We start from the raw sequence: 6,637 nt of genomic DNA, 5'->3' as shown, positions 1-6,637 counted from the left end.
TCTGTAAGAATTCAGAATAATGAGACATCAGATATAGAACAGCTTTATTTATTCCTAAAAACCTGCATTGGAAAGAACATTGGTTCTATAATCAGAGGATCTGGAATCAAATTACATTTCTCATGCTTTCTGCCTTTGTGACTTTGAGTAAGTCATTTAAACTCTGTTGTAAAAGGAGAGGGTTAGACCAGAAAGCTTCGCAGATTCCTCTCTACCCCTAGACCTATGATCTTCTGATCCTTTAATAGCTCAGAAGTTTTTTTCCCCTTTTCAGAAGGCATCAAACAATTCTGTCCTCTACTAGGTTCTGTCTTCAAGATCTCCACAGCCCGCATTACTCACAGTACCAACAAAGAACAAAATCCAAAAGGCTTGTGCCTCCTCAGCGCGGCTCTGTGTTTTGTGGTTTCTCTGGGGTGCGCAGTTACCTGCTATACAAATCCTTCTCACCTTGCCTTGGCTCCCTAATTTGTTGCTTCATTTCCCTTACCTCATTCTTCAATCAAGTTTCCATCTCTTTGGGGACCACATGGATATAGCACCCTTTAGCACAAGCCTCAGTCCAGGTTCTTATAGCGGCTAAGCCTCCTTATTTTTATCTAGTACAAACTCCTGTGAATGCCAGATAGGCTCCAGGCCTAGAGTTTATCACTCTCCATCTATATATTCCTGCCTCATCTGTGTGGTCCGTGTGATATAAATGCATCTCTCCTCTTGGGCATTCAGTTTGGCATTTTTCTACGTATGAAAATAGAGGCTTAATCAACTCCTTTTGGCACATGCCTGTTGCACCCATAAGTTTGGTTTTAGACTATGCTATTGACATTCTCCTATTTTGTTGTATGAGGATGGAGGTCATTGAGTTGATAAATCATTTACCACACTCCACTTTGACCAACTCAATAACCTGTCACACTTATTGTTGTCATTTCCAGAAGTGGAAGGCTGAAATTTCTTGTTACTTGAATATTCCAGTTACTTGGTGCTGAAACAATTCAGCTAGCAGCTGCCGTAGGGGTGAAAGACCAACACAAGCCCAACAACAAGGACGCTGCCAGCACAGGTTCTTTTGATCTGCTTTACTAAGGCAAGCAACGTTAAATGGCTAACAATCTTATTTCAATCCAACATACGAGTATCATTCACTTAGTTCAGGGGAAAAAGCCAGCACCCTGAACTTCAGAGCAATACAAACAAATTACAAAGATACATTATAAACAGACCAAATACAATTCATAGTTACCAAGAAAGCATCAGCCTCTGGGTTCACAAGCTGGAGGGCTCTTAACTGTAGCTGCCCAGAGTCTCCACATCAACACTCCTCCAAGAGTGAGAGCCCCAAGCAAATAGTTCTGTTCTCTCTTTTTATACGGTCTTTGGACATCATCAAACATCATCTGAGTGACCAGAACTTAGGTACCTACTATTGGCTCTGGTCTTAGCAACTCCCCTTAGGACCCTGGGGGCTTCATGCCCACATGGGCTTAGTACCTAGTAATTAGGGGTTTGGGCCTGGGGTTTAGCCCCTAGTTAGACTCAATCAAAGAGACTTAATTAATTTATCATTCTAAAACAGTACAAAAGTTCCAACTTAATTGATAAAATTAATTTATGGTCATTTCACCTCCTCTGCATGAAAGTCTTCAGTGGCGCCCTGTTAGTTACTGAGTAAAGTTCAGCCTCCTTTGACTGGCCCAAATGAGTATTGACCTTATTCTTCCAGCTTTATATCATATTATTCCTCTCCACCTACCCTATGCTCCAGCCAGACTGGACTATTGACTGTTTCCTCCCAAACTCTGTTCTTTTTTACCTTCATACCTTTGTTCATTCACATTCTTTTCTCCCTTCTCCCTGTTGAATTTCTACCCATCTTTTAAAGTCCCTTGCCAATCCCACCTCCTCAAGGAAGCCTCCGATCTCTCGTTGGTAAAACTTTTCCATCAGACCTCACATAGCGCCTTATTTTCATATACCTTTCTAATGTGCTTATAATGTATTGTTTTATCTTAGCAGCAGTGGGTGGCACAGTGGATAGAGAGCCTAGAGTCAGGAAGACCTAAGTTCAAATCCAGGCTCAGACACTTATTAGCTGTGTGACCCCAGACAAATTGCTTCACCTGGTTTGCCTCAATTTTCTCATCTGTAAAATAACTCTGGAGAAGGAAATGGCAAACCATTGCAATGTATATGCCAAAAAACCCCCTTAAATGGGGTCACAAAGAGTCAGACACAACTGAAAAGTACTAAAAAGCAAGTATTGTTAGATTATAGATTTTGTGAAAGTTGGGATCAGTTGATTTATACTTTGTATTTCCCTCTGTGCCTAGCACAGTGCCCAGCACACAGCAGGTTCTTAGATATTTATTGACTTGAATTAAAATAAAATGAAATAAATCCGTTGAGGTTTTAACTCTATTTAACATTACTGGGATGTGGCTTTGTTAATGGGGATTCTCTGGCTCATTATATACACCGTACTAGCTGGCCATTTTATCTCACTATGGAATGTACTTGTCTATCCTTTTCCTGGGGTTTTAGTCAGACTTCAAAGGTATTGTCACTCTCCTAAAGTCGGAGTCCCTTAAACATGTGATTTGGCACCTTATTATATGCTGTCTTATGTAGTATGTTGATTGTTTTACGTGTCTGAAACTTGTCTCTCCAATTAGTTAGTAAACTTCTGGCGGGTAGGGATCATGCCTTTGGCCTTCTTTTATCCTTCTCAATAACTGACATTTTTTTTGAATGAATAAGAAATATTTAACTAAGTAAAACTGCTTCTGTGCCCGTCATCCCACTGTCTTTTTTAAGTAGTGGCATCAAATGGTGTTTAGGGAGAGACTTTAGTAGCTGCCCTCCATGACCTCTTCTCAAAACGTTAGGGAAATACATTAAAGATCCATAGTATTCTGTAAATGATCATTTTGTAAACCTATAGTCCATCAACTTATATATGTGGCTCCTTAAATATATTATTCCATACGGGCAGAAGTCTATTATATAAAAAAAGTAGTTCCTCTAATTTGTTCTGGATCTGAGCCATTAATCAGTGACTCTTGCATTTAGCTCTTTCGCTGTTTGGTCATTTCAGTCATGTCTGACTTTGTGACCTCATTTGGGGTTTTCTTGGCAAAGACACTGGAGTGGTTTGCCATTTCCTTCTCCACCTGATTTTCCAGATAAGGAGACTGAGGCAAATAGGGTTAAGTGACTTGCTCAGGGTCACATAGCCAGTAAGTGTCTGAGGCTGGATTTGAACTCAGATCTTCTTGTGCTCTATTCAGTGTGCCACCTGAGGCTCTTTGAGCCAAAATAAATGAGTGAATCTATACCTGCATGTTGACTCATTTCAATAATGAGTGGACATTGACTATGATCATAGACGTCTTTGAGAAGAAACTAGATGTCCTCTTGTTGAAGACATAGAGAGTATTCCTGTTCAGGTACGGGTCAGGTCTTCCAGTCTAGGTCCCTCATTTTAGAGATGATGATAATGAGAATTAGCATTTATAAAGTGCCTTAAGATTTGCAAAGCTCTTGACAAACCTTATTTCATCTGATGCTTATTAGAACACCGTCAGGTACATAAGTGTTGTAAGTGTTATTAACGTTCTCATCTTATGGAGGGAACAGGCTTTTAGAGGTGAGATGACTTGCCCAGGATCATATGGCCAGTAAGTATCAAAGGTAGAATTTGAAGCCAACTCTCTGCTGACTGTAAGGGTATTATTGGAAACCCAAGGACTGGAGAAGTGGGATGCCCAGTACAAGGTCAGTGGAGAATTAAAAAGCAAAGCCAGGATCTGAAATCAGGACCCCTGGCTCCAAATCCAGGGCCCCTTTTTTCCAATAGACCATGTGCCCTGCCCCTCTTGAGTAATCAGAAAGGCATAGGGGTGAGGAACCTGTGACCTCAAAGTAGCCTTCTAGGTCCTTGGGTATAGCCTTTTGACTGAGTCCAAGTTTAATAGAATAAATCCTTTTATTAAGGGGATTTGTTCTGTGAAGTTTGGATTCAGTCAAAGGGCTGCACTTGAGGACCTAGAGGGCCACAATGTGGCCTGGAGGCTGAAGGTTCCCCACCCCTGCATTGAGTTCCAGGTGAAGAAGCCCCAGGGTTTGGCAAGTTTATGGACCAAGTAGACACATCCTCCTCCCCATTTTATCCTCAATCATCCCTTGGTATGTTTCTTTCTCCCTGACCTCCCTTCCCCCCAGGGAGAATAAGAAAACAGGGAAAGGACAAGGCAGAAGAAAGCACTGTGGATTTGGTAATCCCCATTCCTAGTCCACTCTGCCAAGGCCTCTGGGCCCTCTTGGTAAGGAAGTGGGGAGTCCCCTGGGTTCGCTTTCCCTTCCAAAAGACAGGCAAGCACAGGCTGTGGCATTTAAACTATGAGCCCCACAGTCAGGAAGCAGGTCTGTTTAGACATTCTACACAACACCTAGTGTATTGTCAATCTTCCAAAGATATTAAGTAATAGTAATAGTCATAATTAAAAGCAAGAGCTTGGCAACCCACCTTGGAGATAGATTCATTATTCCCGCTGTCATCTCAGTCCTTTACTCCAGCCCACTAGGGCCTGAAGGAGAGCTTTGTCTCTCTCCAGTTCACAACCTGGTGGAAAAGTGAGTCACTCCAGCTAAAGACAGAATCACACGTGGGCCGTATGTAGGGCAGCTGTTGGTTTGCAGTGGGGGTTCCCAGGCATCACTGGACCGTGCTCTACAATGTAATAGTAAGGAGACAGAAATAATAGCTGAGAAATTAAAATCATGATAATGATAACAATAATAATGATGATACCACCCTGACGCACCCTGGCTCAGTGACCCTCGGCCCTGCAGTGGTAGCTAGAGGCACATGAGACTGAGCACCGGGTATGGAGACAAGAAGGCCTGAGTAACCTGGGACACTTGCTAGCTCTGTGACCCTGGGCAAATCACTTAACCATTGTCTGGCTCAGTTTCCTCAACTGTAAAATGGAGTTAGTAATAGCACCTCCCTCCCTGAGCTGTTTGTTGTGAAGATCAAATGAGGTAGTATTTGAAAGGCACCTAGTGTAGTGCCTGGCACATAGTAGGTGTTTAATACTTGCTTCCTTCCTTCCTAGAAGGAGTTTCCTCACCAGAGACCTCCCTAAACCAGTGAAATCATGAGTCTAGACCCTATCATCAAAATCATCGTCATCATCATCATCACCATCATCACTGACTTTATGTGATGCTTGACAATTCATACGATTCTTTCCTCATGATGACCCTATGAAGTATGTAGTACAAGTATTTTATTTGACTGAGGTGCAAGAAGTGACTAAGTGGTGAAGACAGGCCTTGAACCCAGATCTTCTGACTTCAGATTCAGTGTTCATTTTGCTACACACACTATGCTCTTTTCTTAGCTGAGGACTCCAAAGAACCATGAGCACTAGCCCTACTTAAGTGGGGTACCAGTTATGTAGTGAAATTTGAAGGTCTAAAAGCCCCTGCTTGACTAAATATATGTCCCTTGCCCATGTCAAGCCCTACTTACCCTCCTAATTGGTTTGAAATTCCCACCATTGGAGTCACTAATGGGCTAGACAACAAGGAATGGGGGGATGGGGCTGCATTGTTTTCAGAAGGCTGCTATTGGAAGTCCATTAGTTATCTTCACCTATTTGCCTGGAGATGCTTTTCTAAGACTCACCTTAGCATGGATTTATCAGGTTATCTTGTCTTGAACTCTTAGGGAAAGAAATTTAGGCAAGGTAAGTTAAACACAAGTGAAAATTTCCCTCTCAGATTGCCTTATGTTCTGTATATATCTTGTGTTGTTGTTTTTCAGTCATTTCAGTTGTTTCTGACTTTTCATGGCCCTAGTTGAGGTTTTCTTGACAAAGATACTGGAGTGGTTGGCCATTTCCTTCTCCAGCTCATTTTCCAGATGAGGAAACTGAGGCAAACAGGGTTAAGTGACTTGCCCAGGGTCACACAGCTAGTTAGTATCTGAGGTCAGAATCGAACTCAGGAATTCCCATCCTCCTCTCCAGTCACACTGATCTCTCTTATTCCACTCACTCACCTTCCCCAGCAGGGAAGACTCTCAAGCAGAAGACCAAGTTCACCGGTGCTTAAAGTACAAGATTCAGATGCAGAGGAAGGAAATCCTTTCTGCATAACAAGGAGTTTGATCTATGCAAGGGCAGAAAGGAAGCCCAAGATGGGGAGTGGGTCACTGCTGTTTTCTCCGTGCAAAGTCGTTTATAAAATCTTGAAAGAGAATGCCATCAGGTATTTGGAGGATTCTCCCACTTCTGGTTAGATCTTACTTCTGCCAATAAGGCAATAAGAACATAGGGAGCCAGCATCATCTGGGGCTGAGATGGCATAGGGCTGCATTGTTAGATCTCATCCATGTTTACAGTCTGGGTAGCTTTTGAATTCTATGGAGGGCATGAGGAATATTTGATACTTTGGATGAATCATGACCAGAACTCTGATCTTTCTCAGGGGAATGTGTCAAAGTAGTCAATATTGATGAAGAGGTATCAGGAGTTAAGAATTCTCTCCCTGGCTCTGGGTCTGACTCACACCCTGTGACCTGGGTGACATCACTTAGTTCTTTTGTAATTCAGTTTCTTTGCCCTTCATA

This window comes from Trichosurus vulpecula, chromosome 1 (assembly GCF_011100635.1).
Source record: "Trichosurus vulpecula isolate mTriVul1 chromosome 1, mTriVul1.pri, whole genome shotgun sequence".
NCBI lineage: Eukaryota > Metazoa > Chordata > Mammalia > Diprotodontia > Phalangeridae > Trichosurus > Trichosurus vulpecula.
The sequence above is the reverse complement of the archived record's forward strand: the minus strand, read 5'-3'. Positions refer to the sequence as shown.